This window comes from Rhinoderma darwinii, chromosome 12 (assembly GCF_050947455.1).
Source record: "Rhinoderma darwinii isolate aRhiDar2 chromosome 12, aRhiDar2.hap1, whole genome shotgun sequence".
Classification (NCBI taxonomy): Eukaryota; Metazoa; Chordata; class Amphibia; order Anura; family Rhinodermatidae; genus Rhinoderma; species Rhinoderma darwinii.
The window spans coordinates 6362049-6382959 of record NC_134698.1 but is presented as its reverse complement, the minus strand read 5'-3'; the positions used below and the strand labels follow the sequence as shown (position 1 = coordinate 6382959).

The 20911-nt window shown below is 43.3% G+C and overlaps 1 pseudogene; it reads right to left on the bottom strand.

Moving 5' to 3' along the window:
- Positions 1-544: 544 nt before the first annotated feature.
- LOC142665330 (Fc receptor-like protein 5) overlaps positions 545-20911 on the bottom strand; it is a 27063-nt pseudogene continuing 6696 nt past the window's right edge.

Genomic DNA, 20911 nt, shown 5'->3' with positions numbered 1-20911 from the left:
TAACTGTCACGATGATACATTATTGTACTTGAAGTTTTCTATATCCTTGTCTATATGTACAATATGTGACTGCGCTCTGTATTAATGATCACTCATTATGTGAATGAGACCCCTGCTTTATATTCTACACATGTTGGGGTATCACTTGAAAAAGGTCCCATAGGAGGACGGAAACGTTGCAGCTTGTGTTGACTGAATAAACCACTTTTCTTACTATATTGGAGTGCTGTGGGATTTTTTTTGTGCGCGCACTTATACGAGACTCACACTCGTCTGAATGAGCCCTAAACCTATCACGTGTGATACTGTCTGCTGGGACCATGTATCTAAGCCTATCATGTGTGATACGGTCTGCTGGGACCATGTATCTAAGCCTATCATGTGTGATACTGTGCTGGGGCCATGTATCTAAGCCTATCATGTGTGATACTGTCTGCTGAGACCATGCATCCAATTCTATCCAGCGGTGCAGCTATAGGAGCCTCAGTCTTATAGATATGCGATCTCCGATGTGTACGTAAAAATGTATTTATTTTTCGGGGCGGGTAAATGGGTCTCGGGGCTTTAGAATCCCGCTAAAGGTACAACGTTCCCGTCTGAAGGTACGTACAATGTCACAAAGGAAAAAATTACCTTGCGCCATAATAAATCAAATCGACATGAAGGCGTCCAAGACCAGATGCAGTAGACGAGTCTTCTGTCGTGGTCTATGATTGGTCTAATCTAACCTGCTCTTATTCTATACACCGCTACGTCTGATTGGTCGATCTCCGGGTCTGTAGATCGTCATGTGGCAGTAACCCGCATTTTAACTGGCGAGTAGACAACCTGAGGAGCAAGGAAGGGGACGTTTAATATTTCAGGCTTTCTACATTATTCACAGGTTTATGGACGCCGCAGACTAAACGATTGTGCGACTTCTGGATCAGACCCGTCCCCTGAACATAACATTTCCCAACCGCGATCGTGTAAAAAAAAATCTGTATAGCGGGTGTCGCACTGTTAGAAAATAGGCCGTGTGGGCATACCCTGACATTTTTCGGCCAAAAAAAATCTGAAGCATAACGCCTCCAAACATTGCCCGTTGATTTAAAAAAACCAGCCGCGAAAAAGAATGGACCCGTTTTTCATAGACTCTATAGAAAACCGCTCCAAAAACGGCACGAAAAGCGCGGGTGGCTTAAAAAACTAATGAAAATTTTCAGACGTTTTTGAGACTGATTGTATAAGGCCCGTGCACACCGGCTTTAGTACGGAGCCATAATGGCTTTATCCGACTCGGGCCTCATGCACACGGTCGTGCCCGTAATCACGGCCAAGGCCCACATTTTCGGCCCGTTCTCCCATACAATGTATGGGAGCACGGCCCGTAAAAAGCAAACGATAAGACATGTCCTATCATTTGTGGTACACTTCTACGGCACGGACACCTATCGGTAGCGAAATGGAAAGGTGTCCGCGGCCAATAGAATGAATCCATAATTGCAGACCGTATTCCGGTCCGCAATTACAGTTTTTACGGTCGTGTGCATGGGGGGCCTCAGAGTGTATGGGGATCTCCGCTACAAGCATTACTACCTCGGCACATAGACTTTTTGTCGGATTCCGTATGAATCCGACAGAGGAAAAAGAAAACCGGGGCCTACGCAGGTACCGTACAGGGTTCACTCAGCTATGGCAGCCCCATCGGGCCAGATTCACACAGGATGGATTTTCCGCAGCCAAATCTGTGTGCGGATTTTACCACTTTTACATTGCAAATGGTGAACGTCCAGAACAGAGTGACAAAGCTACGAATTAAAAATCACAGCGTGCTCCAATTTGCATGCGGAAAATGTTCAGCAGCGCGCATGAGGTTTTTTTTTTTTAAATCTCATCCACTTGCCTTTAAGGCTATGTTCACACGGTGTATTTTGCAGCGTTTTTTGACGCGGTAACCGCGTCGCAAAACTCGACAAAAACGGCCCTAAAATGCCTCCCATTGATTTCAATGGGAGGCGTCGGAGTCTTTTTCCCGCGAGTAGTAAAACTGCCTCGCGGGAAAAAGAAGCGACATGCCCTATCTTCGGGCGCTTCCGCCTCTGACCTCCCATTGACTTCAATGGGAGGCAGAGAAAGCGTATTTCGCGGTGTTTTATGCCCGCGGGCGAAAATCGGCGTGCAGGGAGAGGAAAATCTGCCTCAAACTTCCAAACGGAATTTTGAGGCAGATATTCCTCCTGCAAAATACTCCGTGTGAACATAACAGTCCACCGCTGCAGATTTTCTGCCCATAAATCTGGTCGGAAAATCCTAAACAAATCCGCTGCCTGTGCGGAGGTTTAGGCCGCGTTCACACAGGTCGGATACGCTGCGTAAAAGCAAATTCCGCCCAACAAACCGGAACTAGTTGTAGTGCAGTTTTTCGGGCGGAATCTCCGCTGTGGAAACCAGTGTTTAAAAAGAGAAAGTAAATACCACTGTTGTCATGGCGACACATCCCTCAGTTCTCCGTCCAAGCCGGCCTTCTGGGATGACGCTGCAGCACATGTGACCACTGCAGTCTACGATTGGCTGCAAACGTCACCCCAGGAGGCCGGTCTGGACAAAGAACAGAATAGTTGCTATGACAACACCCGGGTGGTCAGTATTAACTTTTTTTTAAATTCATTTTACACACAGAGAAAAATATTTTTTTTTTTTTTCTCCGTTACAATTTTAGCGGTGGAATCACAGCGTTTCCACCGCAAAATTCGCAACCCTTTGCGACTTTTACAACCCGATTGAATTCGATAGGGAAAACCTGCAACAGGAGAGCAACGAATCCACAGTATTTATTTTTATTTTTTTTTTAAATGACGCCGTTTTGCTGCAATTCTAAAAACCGCGGCAAAAAAAAAAGCAACTCATGTGAACGTATCCTTAAGCCGATATTGCACATCCAGAAACTCCCACTACGGACTCTAAAAACCTCACCAAGAATTGTACCAACAGATATGGGGCTCAGAGGTCGAATCCAATTATATATATATATTTATTTATTTTTATTCTTCCATAACACTCACCGTTTCAGTGACTTCGTGTGACGAAGCTGAAACTATAAAAAAGGTCAAATATAAATTTAAGTGCATTATATATATATATATACTGTAATTCAATATGGTGGTCCTCCGCCAATTCACCATTTTTTTAATTTTTTTTTATTAAAGACTCCAGCAAGACCCAATGACCCATCTCAAGAAAAAAAAATAATAATATATTGACACATCAAGAGCCGCATAGTTTACCCCAAATATTTAAAGGGGAACTCTATTTTAATAAAAATTGCATTTAGATAATAGCGGTGATATTTAGTGTGACCCAGAATAAAGGAAAGAATATTTAACTCCCATCCGCTGTGTCATTTTTTTTTTTTTTCCATCGTTTTGTTACATTTTCTAGACTGTGACTGAAGTTAAAGGGATGCTCCTGGCATTTTATATTAATGGTCTGTCCTTAGGATAGGCCATCAATAAAAAAATTCCTGGAGAACCCCTTTAAAGTGACCCTACAATGGGAATTATCCGAACATTAAATATACAGTAGTGTATACCAAATAACTAAATGATAGTAAGATGGGTGGAGCTGTGACAACCTCTATCCTTTTTTTTTTTTTTCATTAAAACAAATTAGGAGAGTAAATTTCGGCCAGGAAAGCAAAGTAATTGAAACAAATGACCGACTTTTACCATTTATAATACATCATGTATGTAACTAGTGACATCACGCAGCGGATTCATGACCAAAATTCATGCGTTTCAGCCTATAAACCACGACTACCTATCCTGAAAACAGCGGGGAATCTAAGAAGACTGGCGTTTCATACAAGTTGTTGTAGATTTGCGCTATAATTTAGGGCACTTTCTAGCGTAAATTGGTCGGGCTGCTCAGGTTCCACCCCTTCTAATAAACTCCACCCACTAGTATTAAACTCCCCTTTTAATATTTTAGGAATTTTTGTGTGTGAGCGTTTTAATAGACTAGATCTGATAAATAAAATTGTTTTATAGTCTATTGGACAGTTACAGAATATAGAAGAAAATAAATCTAAAAGAATTAACTATCTTTACATACAAATGAATAAAATCCCTAGTATAGACTTTAAGGCCCTGTTCACACAGAGTTTTTTGCAGGCAGAAAAAAATCTGCCTGCAACGGCCTTTGAACTGCCTGCACCTTTTTTTCCGTGATTTTCGCAGCATTTTTTTGCTGTGTTCTAAGCCCGCAGCCATTGAAGCCAACGTACGGACCGCGGGCAAATAAAACACCACGAAAAAACCACTCGGAAACTAGCGCCGCAGGATTTTTCTGCCTCCCATTGATTCAATGGAAGTTCAGAAAAAGGAACAGCGGCAAGAAAGCACACGCCTCCCATTGAAATCTATGTCGAGCGATCTCGGACGTTTATTGGGACGGATACCGACACGTGTCCGCGTCAAAATCAGCACCAAAAAAAAAGTGTGTGTGAACAGGGCCTAAGGGTACATTAATACGTTGCTGTTGAGGTGCAGTTCAAACCGCTTGCGTTTTTACCGTGATTGGCTTTGTTTTTTGATGCAGGTTCGATTCTTGGCGCATTGAAAAACGTAACAAAATCGCAGTAAAAACGATGCGTTTTCTTAATGCGGTGTTAACTGCAACGTCTGTATACACCGGTATATACCAGAATACTGACCTTTTGCAGGAAGTCTGACAGAAGTGTAACAAACGTCATCAGCTTCGGGAAAATCTATAGTGGAGGCTGAAAAATCAAAAAAACCGAAGACGTTTAATTAACGTTCAGTGGCGTTGGACCACAAATAGTTAAATGAATCTTGATCTGTTTCCATAATAAACCAGTAAATTGATGAAAAGATTAAACTTTTGGATCCATCCACACTTTCTAGGTTTAATGTTGCTTTAACCCTTTCATTTACGGTGCTGGCGGGAGGTAGTTCGCGCACCGCGTTGTGAATGGAGGGCACAGGCTCAGGAGTACAATATACAGTACACGTGGTGGAATTGTGACAGAATTATTTCCGGCTCAGGCGGAAATTCATGTAATTCACCTCTTCTCCTGCAATGTTTTCCACTGGCACTAAGAATGAATGCAAAAAAAGGTGGGCTATGGACTAGCAGAAGAAAATGAGGACAGAATTATAGCACCAGCTATACCTGGGAAATAATAGTTATATTCTTATCTATAGGGGGCAGTATTATAGTAGTTATATTCTTGTATATAGGGGGCAGTATTATAGTAGTTATATTCTTGTATATAGGGGGCAGTATTATAGTAGTTATATTCTTGTATATAGGGGCAGTATTATAGTAGTTATATTCTTGTATATAGGAGGCAGTATTATAGTAGTTATATTCTTGTATATAGGGGAGCAGTATTATAGTAGTTATATTCTTGTATATAGAGGGCAGTATTATAGTAGTTATATTCTTGTATATTGGAGCACAGTATTATAGTAGTTATATTCTTGTATATAGAGGCAGTATTATAGTAGTTATATTCTTGTATATAGGGGCAGTATTATAGTAGTTATATTCTTGCATATAGGGGCAGTATTATAGTAGTTATATTCTTGTATATAGGGAGCAGTATTATAGTAGTTATATTCTTGTATATAGGGAGCAGTATTATAGTGGTTATATTCTTGTATATAGGGAGCAGTATTATAGTGGTTATATTCTTGTATATAGGGGCAGTATTATAGTAGTTATATTCTTGTATATAGTGGGCAGTATTATAGTAGTTATATTCTTGTATATAGGGGCAGTATTATAGTAGTTATATTCTTGTATATAGGGGGCAGTATTATAGTAGTTATATTCTTGTATATAGGGGCAGTATTATAGTAGTTATATTCTTGTATATAGGAGCAGTATTATAGTAGTTATATTCTTGTATATAGGGGGCAGTATTATAGTAGTTATATTCTTGTATATAGGAGCAGTATTATAGTAGTTATATTCTTGTATATAGGGGCAGTATTATAGTAGTTATATTCTTGTATATAGGGGCAGTATTATAGTAGTTATAGTCTTGTATATAGGGGGCAGTATTATAGTAGTTATATTCTTGTATATAGGGGCAGTATTATAGTAGTTCTATTCTTGTATATAGGAGCAGTATTATAGTAGTTATATTCTTGTATATAGGAGGCAGTATTATAGTAGTTATATTCTTGTATATAGGAGCAGTATTATAGTAGTTATATTCTTGTATATAGGGGCAGTATTATAGTAGTTATATTCTTGTATATAGGGGCAGTATTATAGTAGTTATATTCCTGTATATAGAGGACAGTATTATAGTAGTTCTATTCTTTTATATAGGAGCAGTATTATAGTAGTTATATTCTTGTATATAGGGGCAGTATTATAGTAGTTATATTCTTGTATATAGGAGGCAGTATTATAGTAGTTCTATTCTTTTATATAGGAGCAGTATTATAGTAGTTATATTCTTGTATATAGGGGCAGTATTATAGTAGTTATATTCTTGTATATAGGGGACAGTATTATAGTAGTTATATTCTTGTATATAGGAGTAGTATTATAGTAGTTATATTCTTGTATATAGGGGGCAGTATTATAGTAGTTATATTCTTGTATATAGGAGCAGTATTATAGTAGTTATATTCTTGTATATAGGGGCAGTATTATAGTAGTTGTATTCTTGTATATAGGAGCAGTATTATAGTAGTTATATTCTTGTATATAGGGGGCAGTATTATAGTAGTTATATTCTTGTATATAGGGGGCAGTATTATAGTAGTTATATTCTTGTATATAGGGAGCAGTATTATAGTAGTTATATTCTTGTATATAGGGGGCAGTATTATAGTAGTTATATTCTTGTATATAGGGGCAGTATTATAGTAGTTATATTCTTGTACGTAGGGGGCAGTATTGTAACAGTGTGGCTTTAGTTAATATATTCTACTTAGTTTGTCAGGCCAGAGGTCAAATCGACAATTAAAGGACGGGTATCGCGAAAAAAGTTATTTTTATATCAAATTGGATTTTAGTGTGTTATTAAAATACATTTTATTTATTTGTGTGTTTTACTTTTTTCTTTTTTCTAACTTTTACTTCACTATGGGGGCTGCCATTTTTTTTAAAAATCTCTGTATGTGTCGATTAACGACACATACCGAGATGGAATACGGCACATACATCCCCATAGAGAATGCGAACGGGAGCCATTCCATTCACTATGCTGCACGCCGTCTGTGTGGGAACGGCGCATGCGCCGCTCCCACACAGTCCAAAAGGAAGGTCTTCGGCCGAGCGACATCCGGCGCAATTTTCATGTGGACCGGAAGCCACGGCCGGACAGTAAGATGACTACTTCTGATCGCGGCTTCCGGACATGTGATTAGAAGCAAGTACTAGGAGCGGAGCGAGCGGACGGAGCGAAGGCGGCTGGAGCAGGTAAGTTATGTTTGTGTATGTTCGTGTTTTACTGTGTGATTACCACTGTATCTAATCCTCCTACACTGTGTACTCGCTCAAAAAATGGCAGCACAGTGTAGGAGGTTTGTACATTCAACCCCCTCCTTTCTCCTGGCACTAGCCAGGATAAGGGAGGGGGGGATTGTGTGAGGACGCTAGAGCGTGTGTGTCTACACCAATTTTGCAGCATAAAGCAATGAGGTTGCTTTACCACATGCAAATGCTGCAATTTTGGGAATTGCTCCCTCTAGTGACCAGCACAGGGAAATGTTATAAATTAGATTCTAATTAATAACAGTTCCTGACTTGTGAAAAAATTAAAAAAAATAAGACAATGTCTAATCATGTATATACTAACTGTTAAACTAAAAAAAAAAAAAGAAAAATTTCTAGCGACACATTCCCTTTAAGCCACTACAATACAATATTTCTCTAGCGCTGTCCATAATAGAACTAGTTAAGAGAACATAGCCAGAAGGTTTCTAACAACTCCTATAGGCCTGCATGAAGGAATTTATTTTCACCCACAGTATTCCTGGCGGCTCATAAAACTCTCGGCAGGGGGCGACAATGAGCACAGGAGAAAGTTTCTTCCAGGATGAAGAGAATATGAGGCATTAAATAAGAGCAACATTTAGAATTTAATCTCCTCAGTTAGTTTAATACTAGGTTACCTGGTTCCGGATCTCTGGTTTGGTTTCTTTTGGGTAATAATCTGGTGAATTGATGCCGCTGTCTGCAGATCAGAAGAGCTGATACAATGACGATGACCAACAGCGTCCCGGAGACCATGTGGTACAAGTATCTATAATGTCCATCAGTCTCTATGAGAGCATATTTTTATTATTATATAGATGCCTTACATTTATAATACAATGTATATCAATTATTACAGTATTTTATACCCACTGCAGTTGGGGGGACAAAATGACGATACTTGGCAAGAAGATAAATGCCGATTGTACATCTAGACAAGTTTTGGAAACCGGTAGAACAGTTGTAATAACAGTTTATTATTTTTATAATAAAGTTATTTTTTCCTGATTTTTGTGATGGAATCGCATCTTTTCCGTTGCAAAAATTGCAACATTTGCCTATGCGTTGCGGGTTTTACCTCTCCATTGAATTCAATAGGGAAAACCTGCCACATCTGAGCAGCGATTCTGCAGCTGACAGGCTGCGAATTTTAAAAAAAAACGCGCTACAGGTCAATTTATGAACGTTTTCTCTGCGTACACTGCAGATTTTCCGTAACGAAATCGGTTGCGTAAAATTTGCAGTGTTTACGCTGTGTGTGTCTCTACCCTATAGGCACCTTATCCGGCCATCTAGAACCCTACTGCGTACTGATGAGGAGCAAAAACTCACACAGTGAAGTCTACGGATGGGTTTGGCTGATAACCCGAGTCATGTTTCAAGGCTCTTTAATGATTCACGGTAGGCCACCTATAGGTGGCACTACAGAGTTTTCTTCTTCTGGAGGAGAGCTAATTTGCATACTTTTACCCAGGAAGCATTGCCTGTAGTACTCCCTACACCAACTGGCTCTCCACAAGGAGAACCAGCACCTTCCAAGATGTTATATTTTTTTACTCACCGTGTATCTGTACATGTAAATCTGGACTCTTTTTCCAAACTCTGTTGTCCATCGTTCCCGATTTACAGGAAAAATTCCCAGAATCTTCCAGTTTAGTGAATGAAACTTGATATTAGATAAATTGAATCCCTGGACTTCCTGCCCTTCTCTGTAGAAGGCAAACTGCAGTTGTGTGGTCTGTCTGTGTGGACTGAGCCTGGTGTCGCAGGTCAGGGTCATGCCGTTACCTTCTGTAACAGCGGATGGGGTTAGTTTTATCTCTGGTCTGGAGAACAGCTCTGTTGGTGAAGGTTAGTAATGTAAATGGATGAATAGGAAGACGGCGGGACGTACGTGTCACAATGTAGCAATCTTTACATGGTAGATAGAAATGAGTGTCGACAATCAATTGACATGAAGCCAGTTAGAATTTCCACCCAAAAAGTTAAAAATGTCCATATATATGTAAACCAGAAGTTAGAGCAGTAGCCAAAGTTAGGTCACTATGTTTTATTTACATAGCCATATTGGGGGGGGGGGTCACCTTTAAATTAGCGTTTCGAGAAGTTATTACATTGATATTATAGCAAAACAGATACACCGTGTTGTGCCTAGTGAAGCTGTTTTAAGGGGCGGGGCATGACACCGATTTTATCTTTGGTGTTCTCAATTCCTGTGTCATGCTCCGCCCCACTCAGGCCCTGCAATTGGTGTTACACTGTATCCATTTTGCCTAGAGTGTTCCTTTAACTATTGGGTTGATATAATTTCAGCGTTTTATGCACATATATCAAAGGATTGATACCTGGATCGTGTCAGCTAGTGTTTGGTGAATAAGATATTACAGACCTTTATTAAATAAGAACTTTTATGGATATTGGATTCTTACCATTGTATAAATTGATCTCTGGCAGGGCTTAATAGGAACAACAATGATGGCAGACCTGAGGACCTTCATTAGGACAACAGAATGCCATAATAACCATCGGCACCCCGTGATCGCGTTGCGGGGGAGGGGCAATGGGCTGTCTGAGGGGGCAGTCCCCCCTCTTTCTAATGGCTGAATCTAATATTCTGGTGATCAAATTTTTACGCCACGTGTGAATACCAAGATTTACCTCTGATGGGAACAGACACGGAATCGGTGCAAGATATATAATGTTGTTTTTCACAGCTGTATCTCCCATCTGCTTCTCCTTGCTTGAGGAGTAACTTTTCATCTTCGGAATTCTGTAGCAATTTGCCGTCTTTATAGAATTTTATCCATTCTACGTTATACCCCAGCCGACTGTGATATTTCAGATACAGGATACGACCAGAGACCTGGATCGGAGCCTGCAGGATGACCTGGGCTGAAATAAAATAATCTCATCATTGCTCAGGACAAGGATCGTCCAATGGACGAGCAAACGCTCGTTCATCAGTTGATCGCATCTTTCATCCAGCTAAAACAAGGGTCGCTCGTCGGCAGCACATCCCCCCATGTAAACAGAGAGATGTGCTGCTGACATGATGCAAATGCATTGAGACGATCGATCGTAGTAACGATCGATCGTCCTCGTACTAAGCGATCATTGCTCTGTTTGTAGGGAGCAAACGGGCGCCAATCGACAAGCGGTGTGGTCACCTGTCGCTCGTTTTATGTAAACATGGGCGATATCTGCCCGTGTAAAGCCACTTTTAGATGGCCCGATACTGGTTGTGAAAACGAGCACCGATCGACTATACAGCTCGTTGATCGGCGCTCGTTTGCTCCAATCACAAGGGGGCAATCGTCGGTAATGTATGGGGATGAGCGATTGTTACTACGGTCGTTGGTCCTCATGCATTGGCATCACGTCGTCAGCACATCTCCCTGTTCTGCCGACTAGCCACCATTTTTTGGTTTACATATAAGATGCAAATCAACTGATGAATGAGCGTTTGCTCGTCCATCGGCTGATCTTTACCCTGTTTACAGAGAGCAATGTTCAGGGACGAGCGTTCGATCAATGGCCCGTGTAAAAGAGCCTTCACCCTCTGGATGTAAATAGCAGAAATCTAAATAAATTACATGAATAAGGGCCCTTTTACACGGCCGATGATCGGGTCATATGAACACTCGTTCCCGATCAATGCCCTGTGTAAACAATGAAAGAGTATGTTCACACGGCCGTAAACACCCCCGAAAACGGCTGAAAAAAACGGAAGCTGAACGCCTCCAAACATCTGGCCATTGACTTTAATGGAAAAAACGGTGTTTCGTTCCGGCAGGAAAAAACGGCGTGTAAAAAGAAGTGCATGTCAATTCTTGACCCGTTTTTCACAGAAAAACAGCCCCAAGAACGGCCGGAAAAAAAACCATCAAAAAACGTATGTGGTTTCAAAAACGGCTGAAAGTCAGAGGCTCCATATTTTACAGCCGTTTTGCTTGTGAACATAGCCCAACGATCAGCCGATTAACATTCATCGAATGATTGTATCGTGTGTGCAGCAGAAAATATTATCTTTGTCGGCAGCACATCTCCTTGCGTAAACAGGGAGACGCGCTGCCGACATGATGGAAATGTATGGGGACAAGGGATCAGAGTAATGATCGCTCATCCCTATACATCATTGATCCTTGTGGAAGGAGCAAACGAGCGCCGATCAACGATCTGTCTAGTCGATCTTCGCTCGTTTTTTATGGCCCAAATTGGCCGGTGTAAAAGGACCTTCTGTCTATTTGAAGATAATGTAATGTAAAATAACAAAAGTGACGCAATTAAAAGTATTTTCTGGAAGTCATCTAAAAACACAAGGCTGTTTATACGTTCAGGGATATTTTTATCCTTCACAGTAAGGGGGACATTGTCCCGTAGATCTACCTAGGTGTACTCTAGGGACCTTATCTTTTGTTCTTTTCTGTTATTTAATCATTAGTCCTGATAGTACGCCTCTAGAATATATTCTTTTATGGTGGCACCCTCTTAGTCAATATTGTAGAAGCAATCCCAGCATTGTCTCGCAGCCTTACATAAAATGGTCAGAGCTCCTATCAGACCTACAATATGGTTTTTTTTAAGCCGGTTTAGTATTGTATACATTGTATTACTATGGTGTAAGATAAAAAAAATACTGGTGAACGCACCATCACTGACTTCCAAGCTGACCGTAGGACTATATTCAGACTGTGTTGCACACTCGTATTTCCCACTGTCATTTCTTTGGGCAGAATTAATTTTAATCGAGTTCTCTTCCGTTCGTTTCATTAATGTACGGTCTTTATACCAGTAATATGGACCATAGTGATTTCCATCACAGGTCATTGTTATGGACTCTCCGGTGAAGATCGTTTTCCAGTTTGGAGAGAAGGTCACCACCATCCGGACAGCGGCTCCTAAGAAACATCACATTGTTCAGAAAAAACAAATATATCATCATCAGAGAATAATATGATATCCATAGAAACTTCATATTTGTGACTTCTGCTGTCCTCTATTGAAGCCATCTGACCCGAATATTTAGCCTGGATGGCTAATGGGCACTTCTTAAAGGGGTATTCCCAGAATCCTAAATCCACGGGCTAGGTGATAATTTCTGATCGGTCGTAAAAAACATTGTTTCCGGAATCACCAGATCCTCTTCACTGTACCCTCTGCAGTGAGGAGCTTGAATGGAGCGGTGGTCGAGAATGTGCGCTGCCGCTTCATTCAATGTCTATGAGAATGACGGAAACAGCCGACTTCCCATAGACTTTGAATGAAGCGGTGGTCGAGCATGTCCACTGCCGCTTCATACAATGTCTATGAGAATGACGGAAACAGCCGACTTCCCATAAACTTCGAATGGAGCGGTGGTCGAGCATGTGCGCTGCCGCTTCATACAATGTCTATGAGAATGACGGAAACAGCCGACTTCCCATAAACTTCGAATGGAGCGGTGGTCGAGCATGTGCGCTGCCGCTTCATTCAATGAATATGAGAATAACGGAAACAGCTGACTTTCCATGGTCTTCGAATAGAGTGGCAGTGCGGATGCTCGACCGATGTTCCATTCAATGTACTGTACTCTTCACTGCGGTTGGGCAGCGAGGAGGAACGGGGATGTTCGGGAAACCCAGACATCAAAGTTATCATCTATCCTGTGGTTAGGTCATGAATAATGATTATGGGGGGAAAAAAAATGGAGGGCAGACACCATCTGGAGAAAAGTGTAAAACGAGTGAACTCCACTATAACCTAATGCCACGTCTAGTAAAAGCTCTCCACTCATGCCGGCATCATCCGATATCGGATTTTACATCCAACTTAAAAAATTGACCACGTCCAACCCTCTGGTACTGTACACAGGACCCCACATTACTAATATCCAAGAGTGAGGGCTCATGCACACTGGCACGGAGCATGAATAGTTACGCTACAGAGTCTAATGGGGCGGGCCACGATTCATATTCTGTTGGATTCGTATGGAAAAAAATCAGGGGTAGGGTAGAGGGCTAATGCACCTCTATACAAGCCAGTGTAACACGGCCACGTGCATGAGCCATTACCATCCTAGTCACCGTAAGGAAGTGTCGTGACATAAGAGCGTCTTGTGGGGTATTCTAGAAGGATGCTCCTGAGATATGATGAAAGATCACCTTCGAATAAGAACTTCTCAAACAGCATAGTGGGTTTCCCACACGTTAGTAGTAGTTAAAGGGTTTTTTCCACCTTCTGACAACTGATGACCTATCCAACACCCGGACCCCACACAGATCAGCTGGTGCGGTGCCTCCGTGCAGTTGGCTCCGGCCACGGAATAGCGGCCAAGCTGCAGTACTGTAATCAAGTGAAAAGGAGCCGACCTGCAGTTCCGCAAAAGGGTCGCTATGCTATGTATGGAGCCAACTGCTTCCGGGCTCTGTACATAGCATTATGTGCCACCACATCCGGTGCCCACAGGCCACCGGAGCGGCTTAACGGTGCGTGGTCCGGGTGCCGATGATATACTGATTACCTATCCAGTGGGTAGGTCATCAGTTGTCAGAAGGTGGAAAACCCCTTTAATTTTATGTTGATCTACTATTCTTTATTAGTAACTCACTGACATGTCCTGCTCTCTGCAACTCACTTGTCAGCTTTGCTGTGTAGACTGGGACAGAATATTTAATGACCACACTATTGAATTGCTTTATATACACTATACCCACAGATACACAATACCTCTGACACATGCCACCAGTCAGCAATCCATCGCCCATAGACTCCTATGTTAAATGGAACGTATACATCACAGCCATCTAGTAAAAACGCATACGTTCTTTTTAACGTGAGAGTCTGTGGGTGCCGGATGGCATCCATTGGCCAACTGTCGCCCATAGACTCCTATGTTATAAAAACGTAGATGTTCAATGTATACATTTTTTTTACTGCATGTCGCGAGATTGTATTAAATTGGTATAATGACAAATTGTATAACGTAACGCAATTCAAGAAAAAGTAAGGGCGGACACATCTGTATATAGAGGAAGTGAAATGACCAGATAGAAACCAGATTAATAATTACATTGGAGAACTTTACAATATTAGTAGGAAGTTGGCCAAGATTTACCTTGAACACTGAATTCGATCTCCTCGCTGCGTGTAGGGCCGGACGTGATGACTTGTTTCGTACACTTGTATACAGCAGTCCCATCTCTATGGTTTCCAACCAGGATTTCAGGAGAAGCGTAAGAGACGTCACCTAGGTCTTGATTGTTCTTAAAAAACAGTATTGGCCCCCTAGTAGCCTGGGAGCCGCTGTGACATCTCAGTGACAGGTCATCTCCTTCATATATAAAGGGTGGTGACTGCAGGACGACCGGACCTAAAAGTACAAAATATCAAAGCTGTATTCTCAAAAACATATAGTTTAAAAACACAAATACATTATGGACGGGTCATCCCGAGAATCATATGGAGCATACAGTGGTCAATACATAGTCGGCGCATGTATCAGTCGTTCCCCATCCACTACACGCGGCTTTAGCTTCCCGCTCAAAAGAGCGCATGCGCAATGACGTCATCCCGGAAAAGTGTCTCCCAGGGTGAGCGTTATCACGCATGTGCCGTCCCCTCGGCGAGGCATCAGAAACCGTAGGCAAAGGGCCATGTGGACACGCGCACTGCTGTGATGACGGCGTAATGGCGTTTTCTAGATAAAAAATTGGGCGCAGATTTACACAGCCAGAGACCGTACATATAGATCTAACTATTATGGATGATTACATACATAGGGCCATGCGACAGGTAACTCCCACATTGGGTCTCATATTACGTGTGTACAGACATCCACTACTATGAGGCTGGCAAAGAGGACTCTATAGGTAGCAACAAGACATTTATATATACTACTAAAGGCATACCTCCCAACCGTCCCGGATGCTGCAGGACAGTCCTAGATTCCGGACGATGTCCCGGACGGCCCGTGGTACGTCCAGGTTTCAACTGTATCTGTGTCCTCAGGATGCAGATACAGTTGAATCCAATGGTGGAGCAGGGGGCTGTCAGCTCCCGCATTCACTATGTAAAGCAAGCCGTGAGCAGCTCGGCGCAGACCGGTACGAGGCAGTGATGTCATCGCGCCTGTCTGCGCCGAGCCACACACTGCACAGAGAAGATGAATCTGGGGTTAGGTGAGTATTTATTTTATTAGGCACAAAAATTGCATTTTACTGGGTGGGGAGGGCAGTTATAGGGGCATTATACGGTGTGGGGGCCTCTAAGGGGGCATTATACTGCGGAGGATTCTATGGGAGCATTAAACTGTGGGGGGCACTATGGGGCGTTATTCTGTGTGGAGGGCAATTTGGGTAAATTATACAGTGTAAGGGGCTCTAAGGGGACATGGTACTATATGGACGGTACTATGGGGGCATTAAACTCTGGAGGGCGCTATGGGAGCATTATACTGTGTAGGGGGCACTATGTGGGCATTATACTGTGGGGAGGCACTATGGGAGGATGATACTGTGAGGGCTGAGCGGGGTGTGTATGGACAAGGTTAGAGGTGTGGGCTTAACGGGGGGGGGAAAAAAATATGCCGCTTCGCGCGCCGCATCAATTGTCCCTCTTTTCAATACTTAAAAGTTGGGAAGTATGCGTTGGGGAAAAATCTCCTTGCCCCAATATATTTTAGATGGACTCACTCTTCGTAACATTGAGTGTGACATCCTCGCTGACATTCTGCTCACTGGTCCGGCACTGGTAATTCCCACCATGCCTGGACTGGGCAGACTGAATGGTAAACGTCTTTCCTGAATGGGTCCATTGATTTTTCCTGTACCAGTCATAGGTCACGTCTCCCTGCACCGTAGAGTCCACATCACAGCTCATGGTTACAGAATCTCCATTTAAGATCTTGTTCCAGGTGGGAGTGAAGGTCACCATAGGCCTGACCGCAGCTCCTGGGGGAAAAAAAATAATCATTCTTCATGCTGTGTAAATTTAGGCCACTGTTCACACATAGCCCGACCGGCTCATTTCTAGATTTCTTTCTATATCTACAAGTGCCACAAGAACATGAGGGATAGGGCAAGGAGAACGCATCGTGACCTGCAGATTATAGCTGCATTGTGTCCTGGGGACTTTCTGGGCTAAAAAACCCCAAAATATTATAGACTGTAATATACGATTTTACACCTATTTTTGTGTGGTTTTAGTGTGTTGTTTTTTTCCCCCAAATGATCAGAAGACTGATCATGAAATGTAGAAATTTTTCAGAATAATTTTTAATTTTATTACATTTTTTTAACTTGTTGTACTGGAGTTTTTGGTTCTGTAATAAAACACATCCTGATGCAATTTGTATTCAAACTCACCGGTTATTCTTGTGAAAACCGCTGCAAGAAAAAACAAAAAAAATGATGTCAGTAATGTAGTTTACTCGCATTTCGATCCCCGGAAATGATCTTATACGAAAATTTGGTAACAAGGGGAATGTAGAGTTATATGGTGCAACACACGTAATAGATCAAGACCGGCTCAGCAGACAGGATAGGATTAGATACACCGGCTCAGTAGACAGTATCACACATGATAGGATTAGATACACCGGCTCAATGGACAGGATTACACATGATATTACATGACCCAATATGGGCTGTGAAAATGAGCGCCAATTGACAAGCAATGATTGCTTATGTATGGGGACGAGCGATCGCTACTCCGATCGTTCATCCCCGTACATTTTTATCAGGATGGCAGCGCATCACAGGGAGATGTGCTGCCGATATCGGTAATGTTTCATGCTGCATAATAAAGCAGATAGAGTGTTTGCTCATTCATCGGCTGATCGTTGCCCGGTTTATACAGGAAGATGATGGGGAACGAGCGTTCATATGACATTGATCGGCACTCGTTTACATGGCCTACGTCGGGCCCTGTAATATCACCTTTAGATACCATGGGATTTCACATGATAGTCTATGGAGCCAGTGCATCTAAGCCTATCACAAACGATTAGATCAGGGCTGGACAAATAGTTAAGGCTTCGTTCAGATCTGCGCTATGGTCCCGTTTCGAAGTTCCTACGGTGCCAACGGTATCAGTTTGCCTCAGTTGTGAAGATCAAATATAAAATGGAAATTGACCTCTCTTCCCCCACCAAGCACTCGGTCCTGAACATCACCCACCATGGCAGTCACACCACCACTAGTAGTACTCCTGCCCTTAAACCCAACATAGGCATAGGGGGCAGGTCCTGAAGATCCGGGTACAGCAGGCACACTCTCTCCAGCCACTCCACTTCCTAGATGTTCCCGGACCATCCTCCACCACCCCTTTTTAGCTTCCACCATACTCACACCCTCATCATTCACATCCCCATAAACACTTTGCCCTGGATTATACACAGTCGCACCTTCACTCATACCAGACAACAATTCACCTCCAGAATCCCCTGCAAAAACTTCTTGCAAATTGACAGACATGACTGACTGGATTACAGCACCACTACATTATCAGCAGTTTCCAATAGCATCACCTTTAGGTAAAGCAGGAGTCAGGGCTCGTCTTGCTGCACTCTCTTCCACCTTCCCAAGAAGATCAGAAGCACCGGAGTCTACCTGCCTGCACCGGAGTCTACCTGCCGGCACCGGAGTCTACCTGCCTGCACCGGAGTCTACCTGCCTGCACCGGAGTCTACCTGCAGGCACCGGAGTCTACCTGCAGGCACCGGAGTCTACCTGCAGGCACCGGTGTCTACCTGCAGGCACCGGTGTCTACCTGCACCGGTGTCTACCTGCACCTCTTACTTTGCAGCTGCAGGCTCATTGCTGCCTTTCGCTAGACCCTTTTTCTCAACATGCTCAAGGTCTTTTGTTGTTATGATCTCTAACTTCTGTGGTAAGGCCCTTCACCTCATCAGATCCACTCCTTTTAGCTACTGCAAGCCAAAGAGGGATTGCCTGCTATTATCCGCATGGTTGCATTATTCTCACTGCCCGCCATAACCGCAAACATCACTGGTGCAGAAGACTTGGTAGATGGATCCACCAGGTCTGCAGATTGAGTCTCACTAAACAGCCCATCCTGGTTCTTTGCAGACAGATAACCCAGTTTCTCTTCTCTCTGCCTCCACGCTTTCCTCTTTTTACTTTCAGATCTTCTAAAGCAGTGGTAGGCAACCTTTTTGGTATGGCGTGCCGACAAAAAAAACAAAAAACAATAATGTTGTACGCAGTGTGCCATGTAAATGTGTAAGCCATAGTAAACAAACGGTTATAATGTATGTAACATTAAGTAATTAATTTAACTTCTATTTCAACGTGACTCTTGTCCCTGACTTTCTTTGCAAAGATGATCCATTTGTGGTGCATGTGAGCAGGGCTGCCATCAGGAATTTCAGGGCCCCCTACAGCTAAATTTTCTGGGCCCCCGTACCGTGGCACCGCCTGTTAACGGTACTCCGTCCAGCACTATATCACGGTACCCAGGGCCGCCATCAGGGGGGGTATTATGGGTACTGATGTGAGAGGCCCGGCCAAACCTAATTGAAAGGGGGGCCCGGCGACTGCCGCGACTTGCCTTTGGTAGAAAAAAAATAGGCCCCTGCAATGGGGCCCGTTTTTTTCACCAAAAGAATGTCGCGAGCTGCGGGCCCCCCTTTCAATTAGGTTTGGCCGGGCCTCTCACATCAGTACCCATAATACCCCCCCTGATGGCGGCCCTGGGTAGCATGGGGGTCGTCAAGGGGGCCGTCAAACACTGCCGCCCGTGCGACCGATCGCGCGCACCCGCAAACTACCGCGCATGCCCACCCGCGACCGCCTGGAACCGCGCACCGAATTTTGAGGCAGATTTTGACCTGCCCACACTATCTTGCCGCGTTTTTTGCCCACGGCGATTGAGGACAGCAGACAAAAAACGCAGGGAAAAATGCATTTTCTGCCTCCCATTGATTTCGATGGCAGGTCAGAGGCGGAACCGCGGCAAGAAAGGACGTGCTGCTTTTTCTTTTTTCCGCGACTGACTCCCATTGATTTCAGATTAAATCAATGGGAGGCGGTTTTGGAAGTTGTTTGGTGCTGATTCTGACGCAGTGTCCGAGTCAATATCAAGGCCCAAAAACTCTGTGAACTGGGCCTTATTGTTAGGGCTTATTCAGACGAACGTGTAATACGTCCGTGCAACGTGTGTGATTTTCACGCGCCTCGCACGGACCTATGTTACTCTATGGGGTCGTGCAGACTGTCAGTGATTTTCACGCAGCGTGAGTCCGTGTGTCCGCTGCGTAAAACTCACGACATGTCCGATATTTGTGCATTGTTCGCGCATCACGCACCCATTGAAGTCAATGGGTGCGTCAAAATCACGCCCAGCACTTCCGCAGCCGTATAAACTATGAATGAAAACAGAAAAGCACCACGTGCTACAAACATACAAACAGAGTGTCATAATGATGGCGGCTGCGCGAAAATCACCCATCATACGCTGCTGACACACGGAGCTGTTATAGACCTTTTGCATGCGCAAAACGCCACGTTTTTGCGCACACAAAAAGCACACGCTTGTGTGAATCCGGCCTTAGGGTAGGAACACACTAGTAAATTCACTGAAGTGATATATGAGTAAGACGTATAACTTTTATTTCATAACTCTCTAAAAACAGGGGTACAATCACCACTGTGAAAAGCCCCACCGTGTGCATTAAAAACGTATTAAACAAATACTCCAAGTCCTGATTCGTTTGTGAACCTTCTCTGACTGGGTGTATTACAAAGATACCAATCTGGAATCAGCGTTTCAACATTGGTGTAACAGTGGATAAGACCCTAAAACACACCGGAGCTTGCCATAACCGCACCTAAATCTCCTGATGTTTAGGTACACAACGATGCCACTGTCCCCTACGCTAAAATCCCTCACTTAACCTGACCCTACGCGTTTCTATACTTATCATCAGGGGTCTGTAGCTTGGTCACTCTGGCTAGGATGCCAGCGATATTTCTTCACCAGCAGATATTCTGGGACACACTAGGTGTGAACGCTGCGGATTTTATGCAACACATTTTATTGTGGATAATGCGCAGAGTATCACAGTCGCAGCCGAGTGGATGAGATATGAACAAATCTCATCCACACGCTGCAAAAATAATGGACCTGCAGTGTGGCTTTTGGCTTTTTAAGCCGCAGCGTGTCAATGTATTCTGTGGAATCGCTGCTCCTCTGTTGCGGAAATGCTGCGGTTCTGCCGCAAAAATCACAAATGAGAGAAAAAAAAAAAAGGCACTTTTTTAAATTGATAAAAAAGTTTAGACTTGCCCCGGCCGTAGTCCTGGTGACGCGATCCTCCATTCTTAGCGTAGCCCCGCCTCCTGTCATGACGTTTCATCCCATGTGACTGCTGCAGCGGTCACATGATCTACAGCGTCATCCCAGGAGGCGGGGC